Raw genomic sequence first — 17,597 nt, 5'->3', positions numbered from 1 at the left:
CCCTTTCTGTTAGCTGCAGAGCATTTTTATGGGGAATATTCCCTGGTTGATAGTGTCTTTTTATACAGTATTAAGATGATATTAACTTCCCCTTTGGGAGAGAATAATAAAGTGAAAAAGCAGCTGAGATGGCTGGAGCTGTACTTGTCTCTTTTATTGGAATCTGGGACTGCTTCCTTGAAAATAAAACAGGACAAGCACATATGCAAAGAAAGTAGGGAAAATATCCCCCTCCAAAAAAATTAATAATAACAAAAGCTTTTATTTGTACTCTGATTTGTAACCTTGCTGCTGGAGAAAGACAAGCACAGCAGAAAGTCTTATCAGCCACTCCAAGAACCTGGCAGACTTGAACTGGTGTCAAGCTTTTTAAGACATTGCTATTTGCTATTTTTCCGGTCACAGGGTTAACAACAATAAAAACAAACAAACAAACAAACAAACAAAAAAAAAAATTAAGAAAATTGAATAATAAATAAATAAATAGAGAGGTCTGGCAAAAATAAACCAGATTTTAATTAAACAGAAAAAGGTGGAAAGGGAGAGTTAAAGAGAAAGCAGGACAAGGTTGAGAGCTACACCAAGGCCACAAGGCTCGTGCTGTAACCAGCTCCCAGGACCAAAGCTGGTGCCAGAAATGCTGCTGTTGCCCTCCTCTTCTGTATCTGTCCTGTCCACTCTGCTTCTCTGCTTCTCTGATTTCTCAGGATAAGAGGCACAGAAATACAGAAGCATCATTGCAAAACCCTGAAATATGGTAAGCCTGGCAGTTGAAATGAAAACTGTTTTTCCTTTCTGTTTTATTGTCTCCCCAGCAGTACTGTCAAACTATCCCTGCCAAGCATAGCAACTGGCATAATATCCCATCTTCACATCTTTTTATTCATCTGTTAAAGCTGTTTTTTACATGCCACTGTTGCTCCATTGCTTTCTCATCTTTGTTCTTCTAATTTACCAGAAAATTGGAATCAACATCTAAGCTATCAGGAGTCCTCCTTGTTTGGATGGATTCCACTATTTGCATGTAACTTTTATTTACTTTTAGAAACAATGTTTTATAACATGTTTTGTTGGTCTTTTGCTGTCTTGAATATGGAGACCATAGACTTCTTTGCTGCAACCTGAGTGAAATAAAAAATTCCAAGATGCTGCCCATGCAGTCCTGGTACAATGCACCTAAAATCAGCTTCCCAGTTGACAAAAACTGGACCTTTGCACTGGTATAGGGAGAAACTTACAGACCAATTCACATTTATTTCATCTACAAGAAGCCCTAAAACAAAATTAGGTCTCTGTACTTGATCCATGTCGATATGAATTGTGCAAGGTCTGCCAGGACCTCACTGTGAGCCATTTGGGTTGACCTCTCTATTTGTTCTTTCACATCCTGAGCATATCAAGCATACAGGAATGGAGGGAGCTGCGATGGCAGCTGAGCATGGCCTGAGGTCTTTGTGAATCTCCATCCCTCCCTGAGAGGCAAATGTCGTGTTTACATTTGAGAACAGGAAGTTATTTTGCATTCAACACTAGAAGAGTGTTTCTCCATGTTACAGCAAGTCTGTTTTTTTGACTTACTGCCCATATCTTCATTATTATCCCCTCCTACTCTTCCCTTACTCCTGCCAGAACCTGTTTGTGTCCAATCCCTAAGGAAGAAAAACAATTTTCTTCTAAATTTGGGTCAGGGTAACAGTCTTGCTAAGAAGCGACCTCACATGATCTGAGTGCAAGTAAGACATGGCAGTAAGATCTGACCTCAGTTTCAGATAAGTCAGAGAAAATAAGAGAAATGAGGAAAAGCACTGGCAATGTCCTTTGTATCAGCCCTGAGGGTGGCTGGCTGGGGTGGCTGCCTGCTCCCCCTTGTGCTAGGCTCTGATCTTCCCTGTCCCTGTGACATGCAGCATCACTGAACAGAGTGCCTGGGAGAAGGAGAAATGGAACAGTGTCTGCAAAAGGGGATTGCAATGGAGTCTCTCTCTTCTGGTTCATGTCACCCTTCAGCAGAGTTGAGATTGATTTCTATCCCTGGAGAATATTTCCGAGGGAAGGGAAACGTGGTGGACAGATGCAAAACCCATGAGGCTCTAGACCCTGTTCTGTACGGTGCTAACAAACTCTGCAATGTCAGAAAAAACAAACAAACAAAAATCCAACAACAAACCTTACAGAACCAATTTTATATGACAGTGGACACATAAATCACAGAGAAGAGTTGTGCACAGCATCACACAATGAGTTTTAGATTAGGTTAAGACATGGGATTTGTGCACTGCTCCAATGAGATGCCACTTTGGAGGTAAGCTTAGGCAGCTCAGATGCTTTGTTGGGAGATACTTAGCCAATTTTTTTAGGGAAGTTATTGTCTAATGGATAGAGCAGTTCTCATTCTTCTTCTAAACTGATTTTCAAATATCCCCCAAGCAGTCTCCACCATTCCCAGGGACCTGACCTTCGCATAGTAAATATTTTCTGTGAAAATGCAATCCCACTGTACTAAGACACAAGCCTGTCCAAAGATTCAGACGGTTGTGTATTTCTTATTTTACCTCTTTTACAGAAGAAAGAAAATTCTATTTCAGGCATTATGGTTAAAAAAAAAACATTTCAAAATTTGTGCCCATCTGTGAATAATTGTTTCAGTTTTCCAGTCAAATGCTTCAGTGCTGAATCATTTTCCTAAAGTTGGAGCAACAGTCTTTTATTTAATCATTTTGTGATGTTCTATACTATTTAGGTATTTCTGATAAGTAAGACTTGCAATATATTTACCTTTCTCGTTGTTTCTTGTCCAAAAGAGAGTAATCATGATTCAAAATGGGATTGTCATCATGTAAAAATAGTCTGGTTTTCTTAGGACTTTTCGCAGTTGTTTTCTTTCTTTCACAGACCTACTTGGCAATAAAACAAGAGGAATTAAGTGAAAGCAGGAAAGCAATTCCAGCAGTGAGTCTGGATTGTGTGGTACATTTTGCATTACTACAAAGGACCAGTATAAAATTGAGTATGGCCTGACTTTGCCCCAGCATCTACTTCAGAAGTCAGAGGGAGTCAGTACACAGGAATGGATCAAATACTTTTATATAGTTCTAGGGGTAGAAAGGCCGATAAACAGAAATGTTAATAATTTAACAGCTTTTTAATAATTTCTGGTTTACCTTGGTTGTCAGACCAACTTGCAGTTGCAGAATCAGCTGTGGCTGGTAGCTGCACAAAGAAAGGAGTCAAAATAAACATGAAGGAGTCCCAAGAGGAAGGGATAGACAGCAGAGGGAGGGAAGGTCTACTTGAGACCCTCAGAAGATACAGCCTATGATTGCTCCTCTCTCATTTCTGTCTAAGGGCTGCATTTTTGGGCTGGCTAAATCCTGTTATTTCTGTTTCTAAAACTACTAAGTACAGAGACTCATCTCTCAGTGGGTGCTTTAAGTTTCTATGTTTTTTTGTTTTGTTTTGACAAAAATCTAGGAAATGTTTTATGTAAAAAGAAAAACAATATAAAACATCATTACTTGTTTCACTATGTATTTCAATATTTACCATTTTATCTTCTTTATTTGGCATCATTACTTGAATAAATTTAAGTGGTTTGTTCAGGAAAGGTTCATATACTCAGATTCTTTACTTATTCAGAGTTATTTAAAAAGCTTTCTTAACAAATCTTCAACTTTGGGACTTTCACATGCTTCAAGAACCTTTCTTCAATCTGTGCAGGTTTGCTGCACTGAAATTACTTGCTAAGGGCCATGATCCAATTCCTGTTGAAGTCAATGGAAGTCACTCCAATTATTTCAATGGAGCAGGATCCAGTCCATAAGTCATTGACTGCTTCAAGTTGTTCTGCAAGTGCTGAATCTCTCTTAATGTAAAAAAGCACATTCAATAGCAAGGAACAGGCTGTAATGGGGCTGAGGGAGCACAGAGTGGATGTATACAGCACTTAATTAAACACATCATTCCATACTGCCATAAAGCATTTCCACACTGTGTTGTTCACATCTCATAGGAGATTTGAAAAACCCCACAAAATGTCCCAGCTGTTCTACAGACAATATCTTATAGTACTTGTCACTGTGTGTAGGAAGGGTAATTAACTTAAAGAACATTGTATTTCACTACCAAATGCTAAATGTCAGTATTATAAATTTCTTAATATAAACAACACATTTAGAAACAGTAGGAGAGATAGAGATAGAGATATTCTTTGAAAAGGTATTTCACTGGGGGGCTTGATGGCCGAGGCAACTGTCACAAGATACCTTAAAGTCATCTTTTCCAATTCTACAGTGTCTAACAAAGCAGTAGGATCTCGCTGTGATGGGAGGTACTCGAGGACTTAATGTGGTAAATCTGACTGCACACAGAAGCAGTCTCTTTTCCTAGTCACACACTATTATTCATAAAGATCCTATTTCCTTGGTGGATGCTGTGTTCTTGAAATAGTTGGAACATGGAATTTCTGTCCAGTGACACTTTTTTTTTTTTTTTTTTATGTACCATATTTTATAATGAAAAAAGTAATATTTTGTAGTCTTCAGTAGTTTTCTCCTTCTTTTTTTATGTGGTGTTTGGGTTTTGGCTTTTTATTGTGTTGAGGTTTTTTGCTTTGCTTTTATCTGTTTATTTGCTTGTTTAAAATATAATCAGCCTTCCATGGTGTTGCTCTCTAAAATAAACCTTGAGCTTACACTTTTCAGCTATTCCCAGTCTCTTGTTCCAAAAATGTTAACTGATCTTTCACAGTTTTCAAAGGTTTTGGCAAGTTAAATAGAGTTGAGTATTTCAGAGTCAGGGAACTCTCTGGCTATAGGAAATCCACCCCTCAAACAGAGCTGCTTCAGACTCCAGACATCACTGACACAGGGGCAGAAGAGCAACTCAGGAACCTCTGCTCCAGCAAAAGCACCTGGGGCTTGAAGGCTCCTGCAAAAGTGTGAAGGGAGTTCATGGACTCAAGTTTGGTGAACCTGTCCCAGACATGTGGATTCTCAAGTCTATTATTCAACAAGAGGTAAAAGGAGTTTTTAGACTGTAAATCACTTCTCTGAAAATAAAATTACTTAGAAATTAATTTCACTGGGAAAATGTCCAGGCAATTCTGATATGTTTACCCTGTCCTATGATGTGGTTTTTGCTAACTTTATAGGATTAAAGAACACAAACTTCTGTGACCACTAAAAATGGTTTTCGACCTTAGACTGATCTTTCCTTATTTTCCAGTATAAGACCTTATTAGAATTCAACAATGGAAGTGCAGATGGCTTTTCTGAACAGATCCTTCCTTCTAACTGAACAATTCTGACTTCTCTGGGCAGAAAAAGATGACTAAGATGCGAGGGAAATAATAAAAGGAAGAAAGAAAGATAAACAAGGAAGGTACTGAAATAATTGGATGTGTCCAGAATGGTAGCAGCATCTACACAGAAGGACTTTCAACCTCATTTGGAAATCTCTGATGGAAAACTGGTATTCTTTTCCAAGCCTGATACTGAGATTAAATCCTCTGCCTTCTGATTTTGAACTCTTCAAGCCAAAAGAGAACAACAGAAAAACACCCACTAGGATGGGGACTGACTATGTCCCACTGCAGTCCATGTGTATTTTGTTAGCGACACTTACAGGAGATGTTTTGGTCTAAGGATTACTTGCTCTGAAAATTCTCATTTCTATTGGTCCATGCAACCCTTGAGAAGCAGTCTTAAGCCACAAGTCATCAGACTTTCCCTTTAGTAGCATAACAGCACAAACAGTAATCCTTGGTTGGCAGTGATCTCTTTAAAACGAGGGGACAGTCAAAGGCTTGGGTCTGCATTTTGCATTTCCTTCTTCATTTTACTTCATTATTAAAATTCTCACTGTAGTCAGGATTTTGAAAATGAGAATCCTGACTACTGACAATGCATGCAATTATTGCTGTGACTTCTTCATGGAAAACATGCAGGTGTATTGTTTTGTATTTATTCATCTGGAGAAAAACCTTTTCTCAGCATAATGACAATTATTTATGAGATGAAAATTACTAAGTATTTCATCTTGTTTTTCTGGCTGTCAGTTTTCTTCACTGTCTTTTTCTCTTTGCAGAAAGTGTCCAATATGGCTTCCAGTTCTTTCCTTACGACCAAGTACAGAAGAAATTACTAAAATCCTTTATCCAAGACTGAAAACATCTGAAATTGTTGATAAAAATTTATCTCATGAGTTTCTTATCATTACAGAATTTTCATAAGAAAGATGCTCTAAAACAAACTTCATGTTGATACTACTGTATATAGATAGCTTGCAGCATTCTTAACTGATTTGTTACAGTTTTAAACAGATATTTCTGAAATTAGATGGTGTGATTACAGAGACAATAGAGTACACCATAATGAAAAGATAGAGCTTTCCAAATTTATTAATTGCAAAACACTGGCAAAACTGTAAATTTAAAATGAATTTAAAAATATGGTACAAAAAATGAGTAATGAAATTGAACTCTCTCTTTTAAATGTTAGTAGAATATCTATGAAAAGGCTCTTTAATTTTGCATAATTCATTCCAGTAAAATTTGTCTACTGAAAGCTAAGTAATTTCTATACAAGTAGAAAAACTTTTGGTCCTAACTATAGTGTTACATTTCAAATATTCCAACTGGCAAAATTTCTTGCCGAAGTTCTCATTATTTACTTACTGATAATACAGGACCAAACATTTACAGTAAAGAAAAGCCTGATTTTTTTTTTTTTTTGGTTGGTTGTTTCAAAAGCCATTTTTTGTAACAGACATCAGGAAAAATAAGGAAAAACTTAAATGATTCATGCTCCCCTGGGAAATCTGAGAATGACAAGACGCATCAATACATAAATACCCACATAGTTGATGTTCATATGCATTTTCTGATGGTCCTATCAAAACATAGCTCCTGATTGATGTAGGAACATAAAAGTTTGTCTAGCCACAGAGAAGTAATCATCTTCTCTATAATTAATGACAACTATCTTCAAAATTCCCTCCTTGTTTAAAAAAATGATAACACATTTTGGGACAGCATCAGTTTATTTTTTAATAGCATATCTATTATCTGGTATACTTATTTTACTGCATAAAAATTGGCAATGGGATTACACGTTTCTGATGCCATTAAAAACTAGTGGATATCTCTGGAAATCACTCAGGAGTTTGTTCACAGGGGATTTATGTCTCATTGTCATGGTTTATGGGAAGACTTGGATGCCCAAGTCTGTGGTTATATATCACAGACATTGCCAAAAGGCAGCACTGATATGGAATATTGTCCTCTATGGAAGTAAATGAATGAGACTTTTAAAGGTATGCTGTAGAAATAGTTTTATGTTCTACAAACTTTTGAGGAGACTTTGAACCCATAATTGTAGTCCTGTTTTTTTTTTTTTTTTCCAAAATAATCTCATATAAAATATGACAAAGGGGATTTTTTTTCAAGTTAGATAAATTAGTTACCCCGAAGTACATGTGTAACTTCACGCCTGCAAGTGAAACTTCTTGAATTTTTCTTAGACTTAAGTTACCACAATAATCAACAAAAAGCAAAGAGAATAAGTATTAATACATTTTTATCCTAAGAGTGCCTCATTTATCAAAGAGGGTTTTCCTAGGTACATAGGTCACTGTGAAATACCTTCTCATTTTATTTCCCCTACATGTTAAATTTTCTTTTCATCATAAGTAGACTTAACAATAACAAACTTATGCATCTACTTAAATGCTTTGCAAGACTGAGGATTTCTTCCCTCTTCATTTAACCTGAAAGTAATTCAGGTAAATCTGAAATACTTAGAGAAAGAAAAGCTGGAATCAACAGGGTTCTCTGCTTTCACACTGTACAAATTTATGCTGAAACATAGGCACTGACATTTCATTCTTAGCTGTTGTCACACAATACTGCATAGCAGATCAAATGCAGCAATTAAAAATGTTTTGAAACTGCAATTTCTACTCCATAAATTACTGCAGTCTTTTGTTAGAGAACAACTGAGTCAACTTCCTGTTTGCACTTAAACTATTCACAGCTTCAGCTGATGTCCTGCAGTGTCTTTTCCAAAGGTCACACCACAGTTTTCGATTCACACATTTGATTAAAAATATAAGAATCACAGTGTCCTGGGAAATGATCTGCAGTAAAAATAGATCAAACTACCTGCTGTTTCCAGAATAAACCAGGTTCCTGTGTTTTTTCCCCCTTCAGTTAGCATTGCAAGAAGAGGAGGTTATATGCATGTCTTAAGAAATCATACTGCTAAACTAGGGAATTAAGAGTGAGATATTTGATTTATTATTTTTTACTTTTTTAGAGCACAGTTTCTATAACTGATAAAAAAATGCTTGGTTTAAAATATTGTTAAGGAAAACCAAGGGGCAGAAAGCTAAGAGTACTTAGATTTTATGAGGACTAAGATCTCCTTTCATTCTCCTTCAACTGTTGCAACACATTTTTGCACAATTGTCTCCAGACCATATTGTCATAACTTTCCCTACCATGAAGAATGTCCTCCCTGAAGTCCTATTTGCATTTAATGAAGTTATTATTGAAGATACTATGCAGACTATGCTGTCTTTTCTTTCTCTCAAGTTCATGTCCCTCAGTATGTGTGGTAGGATAATTAAATGTCTATTTCTTTTACCAGTAGTCCTAATATTTGGTGTCCAACAATCAGAAATTTTGAAACAGCATTTTGCAACACATTCTGCAAAATCTTGGCCCAAAGTGAGTGGACTACAGGAGGAAATGCCATGGTGAAACACATCTCAGTCAAATTACAAACACTTTTGAGAATTCCTTTTTGTTTTCAATGTGTGTGCTTCATTTTATGTCATCAGCTCAATCCATCCAATCTCATCTAATCTAAAGCAAGGTTATAATGTTGTCCAAAAGAGATATTCACACCAAACCAGATGACGAATTTTAAACTTGAGCCTTTTGTTGTACTTTCGGCTTCTTCCTGCATTGTCCAGGCAGAAATTAAAGCAGAATCTTCTAAGGAGGATCTCTCCAACTGGGAGAGTGAGCATGTGGGATGAGAGTGTATTTTCACAGCCCAAAGGCTGACCTGGGGAACGCTTCCTTGCAGCCTCTGCTTCCCAGAAGATTTGGATACATGAAGAACTGGAAAATCCTGACTAGACTTTACCCAGACCTTGTAGTTACACAAAGTAAAACATGGAATGTGGTGTTGAGACAGTTTGTAACAGACTGGTGAGCATTTTGAGTGGGAATGGGCCAAGTTTTAAGAGCAGATCTAACACATGTTCTTTCAAATGTAAATTGGATTAAAAACTGTTCCATTTTACTTATTCTACTGTGAAATGACATTCTGGTTTATTAGCAATGCAGGTCTTGACTAAATTTTAGCATGATTTTTATCTTAAGAGTGACTCTATGGGGAACTTTACATTTCTTTGATGATTTTCATTATAGCTTTAGCTATATTTAAACTGAATTTTCATGTACATAGAACATCACATTCTTTTAAGCACCAAGATATCAGGACAGACTGAAATAGCTCTGTGTGAGCTCTTGCTGTAACTATAGGTTTGGAGCATTGGAAAAGAAAACAGATCCATGTACAGGTAAATAAGTAGTGAGTTAGATCTAGTCACCCTGTTTTTGGAAACCTATTACTGCCAATTTCTGATTCCAGTGATAATTTGCCCTCTTCAGTTACACATATCAGTCCTGCTATGGGATCTGTCAGCACAGAACTCCACAAAATCTCCTTCATCAGACCTCCTTTTATGTGGGTTGGAGCTGGAACACACATTTTCATAATGAATATTGTCGAGCTGATGGACGAGACGTTAACACAATCATTTACATGGGTACTCAGGGAAGCAAATGTAGTGATTTACTCTAATGGTTCCATTACAGTGCTGAGCATTGCCAAAGTATGCACTGTCCATTTCAGAATCTTTGCCTCAGAAGAGAAATAACTCTGACTATTGATATTCTAGCCTAAATAACTGTTCTTATAAGTTATTCTTCTAAAAATTACTTTTTTTCACTCCCATTAAATATATTTTCTTTGGTCAACATAAAGTCTCAAATTGCAATATTGAAAAAAAAATCCTTGCAATCCTCTACGTTTATATTCTCTCAACTTAAAAATAGCCACAGCAATCTTTTTGTCACTATATTTTCTGAAACTATACTGTATAACAACACTACATCGTTTTGATAGCTCAAAATTGCAAGTATGCTTTCCTGATCCAATTTCAGCTTGATATTTCTGCAATAGATCATATCACAAAAGCATTGTAGTCAGAGCAAAGATTTAGCATAATTCCTATATTTAGGGTTTTGTCAACAGATGTTAAAAATAAAAAGAAACTATTTTGAAAAAATAAGTCATGGAAAAATGGACATTTGTCTATCGAGCCTGAAAATGTGTCTGGCTACCTGGCTTGCTAGCAATTGCATACATTACAGTCCCTGGACTGTAGCTGTAAATGCACCAGCATACAGTGAAGTTGCCCAGAGAAATAAATCAGTCTGAAAGTAACCTACTTCTTTCTTTCAAATTACCATTAATATAATTTTGCTTTTGCAAGATTAATGCACCTTAGCAGACAAAGATACAGTGAAACCAATTGTCTTGTCTGTGTTCCAGCTTTCAGTCATGTTACTGTCTTTTTCTGCATTACTTATGTATGTATATGTTTCTAAGCAAATTTAGAGCTCAGACATTCAGTGCAGAAGACAGGGCAGATAGAGATGAAGCAGCAGTAGCAAAGTAGCTTTCCTAATATTTTCTTTCTAAGATAAAGGGAAACCTCTGTGATTAAGAGAATGTCTCTGTCTCCCCAAGGAAAACTAAAGATAATGGGATTTATTTTTTCTTTTCCTGGGAAAGAACAGAAAAATACTAAATCAGATGAAAACCATCATCCCAGAACTTCATGTATTCAGTAGTTCTTTAATGAATAGTAAGTGGATTTTCTGATAGTTCTGGTTCCTGTTGTCCCAGTACTGCCACTGTGCACTCCTAGGGCACAGAGACTTGTGGCAGAAGGGTCAGGGCTCTGCCTCTGAGAAAATCTCTTGTCAACTAAAGCTCTATATATGCCAGCACCTTCATTCTGAAGAGCAGTTACAAAAACAAATATTTTCTGGCCCGGTTTCCTTCCTTAAAGCCACTGTAATTTTGAGCACTTCTCCATCTTTTTCAACTCTGCCTGCTCATCTACTTGAAGTACAAAAAGCTATTTAATTGAGCAGATCCCTGCCTGGTCAGCAGGTCCAGCAGTGAGGGGTTACCTGCACTGTCACAGAGCTCTGTCTAACCCCAAAGCTCACAGACCTAAAGCTGAAATTCATGGAGTCTTATGGGGTTTCAGCTTTATTGAAGCATTCAAAAACTTCCAGAATGTTTTTTGTGAAACCAGGACTCGAAGACAAAATACTTGGAACAAGCTCCCGTGATGGGATTCAGCTGAGAAAGCATAGAGTAAGAATTCAGTTCAGGGTTAAAGACACCTAAATGAAGGTGCCTAGAAGGACACTTGGGGCCTCACCTCCCCTTGTGCTTTATAGACAAGTGCTCAATAGGCTTCAGCCTGCTAGAAACTGTGAGAAGAGGTCAGTTGTATAAATTTAGACCTGTAGTGCTATTGGAGATGTTCTGTGGTGTCCAAGACATCCTTATTCAGCTGACAGGTACAACACAGGACCTGCAGAAGATCCTGTGCAGAATCAGCCTGCTGCAAGATGGAAAGTCACAGCTGTGACTACAACAGGCACAGCCATGCAAACAATTGAATTCCCACCTACTTTAGATTGATGTGAACTTACCCCCACGCTCCAGTAGCTGCACTGCTTAGACTTCTGCTGGCCACAATGGGTGCCTTGGACCCTTGCATGTGATGGACACGTGTGTTTCAGAGTTGACTTACATGTCTGCACAAAGATTCCTAAATGTGCATGTCTAAATTAGTAAGCTGATCCTATTGCTGTATCTAAACTAACCACTTGAAGCTCTCTTACAGATAAGTCAGGAGAGAGATGCACTTCTAAAGTGAAATTCATCCTGTCTTAGTGTGATAATTCAGCACTTAGATGGGCCTATTTATCTCCACTGACTTCTAGGGACCTTTGGGTAAATCCAGGGGTAGGCACTTACATGTGGGACATAAAGGAAGAGATTCAATTCTCGAAACACAGATTTGTCATTTTGTGCCCTGTGGCTTTCCTCCTTTATCTCCAGGTGTTGAAGTAGAAAAGCAAGAATTTTCCATCCAAATCTTGAAGCCACTTGTGAATGACAAAACAGTTTGAAACTTTTAACCCAAAATGCTTTTCTTCTTTCTTTCTTTTCTTTTCCTCTTAAATAGGAGACTAACTTCCCATCACCTTATTCAGAGAGTTTTCTTTCAGCATGTGAACAAATGGCTTTTTGTTACACTGGAGGCTGCTTCATATTTGGCTGAAAAACAGCTCTTTTTCCAAGGAGATGTAAAAGCCTCCACCCCTCTCTTTTGTGGCTATTCAGCTTTTCCCAGTGAGGAACGTGTTTTTCACTGAACTTAAATTCAGTAAATTGGTCTCTACATTAAAAATGTATATGATATAAATATTTAAGCACTCTAGGTTTTCAGTAGAAATTATGTATGTTTCTGGTTCTTCACTGAGCTCAGACACAACAAAACGTTCCAGAATGATGGCATGATTCCTAACCTCTTCAGGAACCAAAGTGTACTCTGGCAACAGAAGTAGTTTTGACATCCTTGACTTTCTTACACAATGGAAGTGGCCACCTTTTGGCTTCCCCTGAAGGACAGCACAGGGCCGAGCTCTGTGTCTTCCCTTGCCTTAGAGTTTTTCTGTTGTCCAGTCATGATCCCAGATTTACCTCCAGAGAGATTCAAAACCAAGGTTAGAACATGGACTTCCAAGACCTCTGAACTCAGTACAGATCTAGACTTAGTGTTTTATCTCATTATGTGATTATTAAAACTAAAATAAGAATGCTTCTTTGTCTGCCTGCATTCATTTAGATTTATCACTCCCTCACCCTCTTACTTGCATTTCTGGAATCTTTTCATCCGAACCCTGAGGTCTTGGTTGTCTTTGAACCACATCGCTGGGTATGAATTTGTTAACCCTAAGAAGTATCAGGGAGATACTGCATAGAAAATGCAGAGAGTACTGAGTGGGAGAACAGTGCCTAAAGCACATGGGAACAGCTGTGCTGATCAGCAAATCACCAGAACTCACCTGGGATGTTCAATGACTCATAAATTTCATTTCCTTCCCTATTCAGACTGTCAGCACCAGGACCATTTCAACATATTCCCTGCACACATAGATTTTCCTCCCTTGAAACCTTTCAGTGAATCAGATTATTTCAAAGCTCTTGCTGCTGTCTCTGCAAGCACTGGTCTTCTGTTTGCCTTCAGAACCTCGTTGGGCTCATCCTTTATGTATGTTGTCATTTCTCCCTGTCAACGTGAGCACCACTGCAGCTGCAGAAGGACAGCACAGAGTGAAAGCTCCAAGGCTAAGTGACTAAGTGAGAATGAGCACAAAAGGACACTTAACTCAACTTGACATTGTAGGTGACATTTCTAATTTCCAAAAGCCTTTCAGCCTTTGCAAAATTCAGAATGACAAAGTTTCCCTGAAAGACTGGCAGACCCATCTGCGTTGCTATAAATGCTAATAAATTACATCTGTGATGAAGGTCAGACAAAGGCTGGGTAATATTTGTCAAAGAGGAAAGAACTGAAATAAAATGGAAAGTTTTTCTTCTGCTGAGAACAAATCTTGGCAGGTCATCATCTCCATGCCAATTGTGCCCCTGATTCCAGAAATCTTGCATTTAATGCAGTATGAGTCTTATCTACTGAGGTTAGAACTGTCTTCTGGAAAATATAAGCAGGGGGTCTGTATCAGCTCACGTTGAGGTGAGCCTCAAAAGTGTTTTCTCTTGTTTGACTAAAGTTACTCTCATCTGTAGAGGAAAGACAGACACTGTGCTGTTTAGGTTTGGTATGATCTTCCTTGGAAAACTCAGTAGTGCCTTCTCATCCTCAGTTCCTGACTATCAATGGTTTTTAAATGTCAGATAAATATCCAAGTCTAATTTGATTTATTTCTGAGTATACACTGATGACTGTGCTAAGGCTCCTGGGAGAAATTAATGTTCTAAAATGGAGGTGTTACTAGGTTTTCAGCTTTTGAGGATAGGCAGACTTAGACTACAGCTTATCTGGACATCTAAATCCATTCTGGTTGCCACAATAGATAGTTTCCCAGAAAGTAATGGAAAGATTTAGAGAATGTGAAATATGTGGAGGGAAGTTATATAGAGAATACTGAACCTTCTAAAGTTGTGTGAATCTAATTAAAATTCAAAAGATATATTCTCCTATTTTAAAATTATATTGCTTTCCCCCAATACCTTCTCTATCTTGCTCAAATTCACATCTTTTTATTTTTAAGCATTTTAGGGGAAATACAATACAAATGTCTATTTGAACATGAATTTTCACATCCTTTCAACATGAAAGACTTATCTATAAAATGTGATCACTTTCACTCAGCGAGGCAGATAGATTCGATGTTTCTTCCACCTTCTTGGGATATGACGTCCAATTTTACTTGAAAGTATGTGTACTTACTCCACTCAGATAAGCTTATATTGATGTCTGTAATAAAATACTGAAAAACTTGAATTGCTATCAGCTTTGCATTTCATTAGGAATGCTTTGTATGCCTCAGATAAGTATTTGCCAGTTTGGATTTTACCCAGACTGTTAGAGTCAATACCTCTGATATCTCAAAAATATAAATGACTGTTGCTTTTTATTAATAACGAGTCTCCAGGCATCACATTTACATTTTATATAAGAGCTTTATGCTTCCAACAGTATCATGCACCACAGAACACTGTTGTGTCACTGATTTAGTGCCTGCTTTCCCCTGACTGCAGCACTGGTGAGCTGCTCTGCAGATCTGCTGCCTGCAGGTGTGATTCAGAGCTCCTTGTAAATACTAAGATTCTCATTGACTTCACCATTTATAATAACGTTTATAATTTTATAACCCATAAAGGCCCCAGCCAAGACTGTCACTAGTGGTGCACCTCATCAGGAATTCTTTGTGCACTCCTAGTGACTGTTCTCAGTTGCTCCGAAGCCTGACAGTACTACGAGCAAGAGGCATCTTTTCACTAAACAATTTCTTATGCCAGTTGGATGAGACTGACAATCAGAGGCCCAAATTCTTCCCAGGATTGCCATCTCTGGATACAAAACTAGAACAGTCTGCATTGGAAGCCAGCTCCTCGTTGCCTGACATACATGACACTCCCATGACTCTGGCTCTCCCATTGTTTTTCAAGGTAATGGCATTCTCCTCCCACCTTTATGTCCCCTGAGTCAGGTACTGCACAAATATGTGCAATATTGAAAAGTTTTGAGCCTTTTTTCTTGTGAGGCTATAATGTGGCAAAGGATGAACTCTGCTTCTCTTACTAAACATGATTAGATTGCAAAACATATGTCTCCTTCACATCAGTAACATCAATTTTGTTTGTAAAGTGCTTGGTATTAGTACCAGAGAGGTGAATGCACTTGTTTCTGAATGTAAAACTAAAAACATTATAGCAGTGATTCTGTAAATGGAGATGTCTAAAAGTCATGTCTAAGTATAGATGTGTACAGATGCTTGCAGATTATTTCACACACCTCAGCTCTGGACACATACAGGAGCTACAGGTGAAACAGCTCAATCTGAATTGAATTAACTCAAACTTGGTAATTTGAAAAAAAATGGGGGAAAGGTCATGATATCAAGTAGTTTTATAACTTAGACAACGTCAAATATGAGTTTTAGATGATGATAGAGAATTTTTTTGCATAGTGTCATCAATTTTTAAAGTGCTACTTTAACTTGAACCAAAAACGTTTCCAGAACCTGTTTAGAATGAGAATGAGAAAAAAAATCTGATATAAAAACTCTCTTAATAATGACAATTTTTCAACTAATGCTGTCTTAAAATTTAACAGCTCTGCATGAGAAACAAAGAATCTTTTACATCCATAGCATTCAAATGAATGTTATTGCAGCCAGCAATATCAGAATTCCTAACAATAGAATAACAATTGCTGAGTGAACATGAAATTTCAGCTGATAGATAGAGATTGAAAACCGGTAAAAGCTCCAGGCAAACCTAAACCCATCATTATTTATTTGAAAGATGTGTAATCAGATTTATCGGGCTGATTAGAGTGATGGATTATCTAAGACCTGGTAAGGCACCCCCAGATTTTTGAAGACTTACATGTGGATTTAACTCTTTGCAGTTGATAGGAGTCACACAGACTAAATTACATGCATTGCTCTGAAAATGTAAAGAAACAGCCATTGAAGGGGAAGTGGCTCAGACTCCTGTACATGATGATGTGTTGTCTGCATATGATTATATAGAATTGCAGGCTCTGCACTAGTTTCTAATGGGGGAAATTTATCACTGCAGAAAAGACCTGTCAAAGCAAAGATGAGGACTGACAGACTGTTTGACAGGCAGGAAAGAAGTGACCAACCAAAGCCTGTTCCACAAATGGAGGACAACATGGAAGAGCAGCATAGGGAGGCTTGGGAAATAGGAACATCAAGAAAGATGTCACTGAACAGGAATTACTTTGATGGTATGGGGAAGGTGGGAGCAAATCAGCAGGAATACACAGAAGAGTTTGTCCCACTCTGACCAGAGTGAGAATGCAAGGGTCACAATTTATATAACCCAGCAAAAAAGTTATGAGAGCTACATACCTGACATAATGAAGGGGAGCTCCTCCCTGCCTACTGGCTGGGGAAGCTGAGCAGGAAAAACAGAAAGCCTCAATGCTGAGCAAGCACTGCCCAGCAACAGCCAAAACAACATTGTTGAGTTATCAACACCGTTTTAGTCACAAAGCCAAAGCACAGCACTCTGTGTGCTTCTAGGAAGGAAATTAACCCCATCCCAGGCAGAGCCAGTCAGGTACTTTGCCACAGACGGTCCCTCTAGCTGCCTATTGCCAGACACACTGCTCCTCTTGAACAAGAAATTGCAATTCCAAGCTGCTCTGACAGGACTGGTCTTTTTCTGCCTTCGCCCATTGCACCACACTGCACCGAGTTTGCACTCACACTGCACTTAATTTGGCTTGAGAGAAGTCAGTGGAGAGGTTTTGCTACTCAAAACTCAACCTGGTGTGAGGTTTTGTGCAGTACTGGTCAAGACAGGAACCAGGAAAAAACAGGAATGAGGAGGGAAAGAAAGGAAAAAGTCCAGCTTTAACACCTATTTGAAATGTAACAAAGAAAGCAAAAATGGCATTCTGAGCCAGAGGCAAAAAATGGAGTAAAATAAGCCTTCTGTTTAATTTGGACAATGTTAAGTTTCAGGTAAGGAGAAGAAAATAAAAAGGAGATGTGAAAGTCATAGACTTAGAAACATATGTAAAAGACATACTGATTTGAAGAGAGAGCAGGACAAGAAGCCGGAAAATAAATTTGTGAGTAGGAATCAAAAATATGGCAACAGAATGGTGTGACCTGGTGAGATAACAAAAACGCAGAAGTGTAAAGAGAGTTA

At 37.9% G+C, this 17,597-nt stretch overlaps 1 long non-coding RNA gene across 1 annotated transcript; it reads right to left on the bottom strand.

Moving 5' to 3' along the window:
- Positions 1-2,775: 2,775 nt before the first annotated feature.
- On the bottom strand, positions 2,776-16,850 carry LOC148224520 (uncharacterized). The gene is made up of 3 exons (XR_015802920.1): positions 16,790-16,850; positions 3,162-3,210; positions 2,776-2,894 (listed from the first exon to the last, which is right to left on the bottom strand). It is a non-coding gene; the product is annotated as an uncharacterized LOC148224520 (long non-coding RNA).
- Between the last annotated feature and the right edge of the window lie 747 nt (positions 16,851-17,597).

Source organism: Sturnus vulgaris, chromosome 3 (genome assembly GCF_052056855.1).
Source record: "Sturnus vulgaris isolate bStuVul1 chromosome 3, bStuVul1.hap1, whole genome shotgun sequence".
Taxonomy (NCBI): domain Eukaryota; kingdom Metazoa; phylum Chordata; class Aves; order Passeriformes; family Sturnidae; genus Sturnus; species Sturnus vulgaris.
This window is presented reverse-complemented; position numbering and strand designations above follow the sequence as displayed.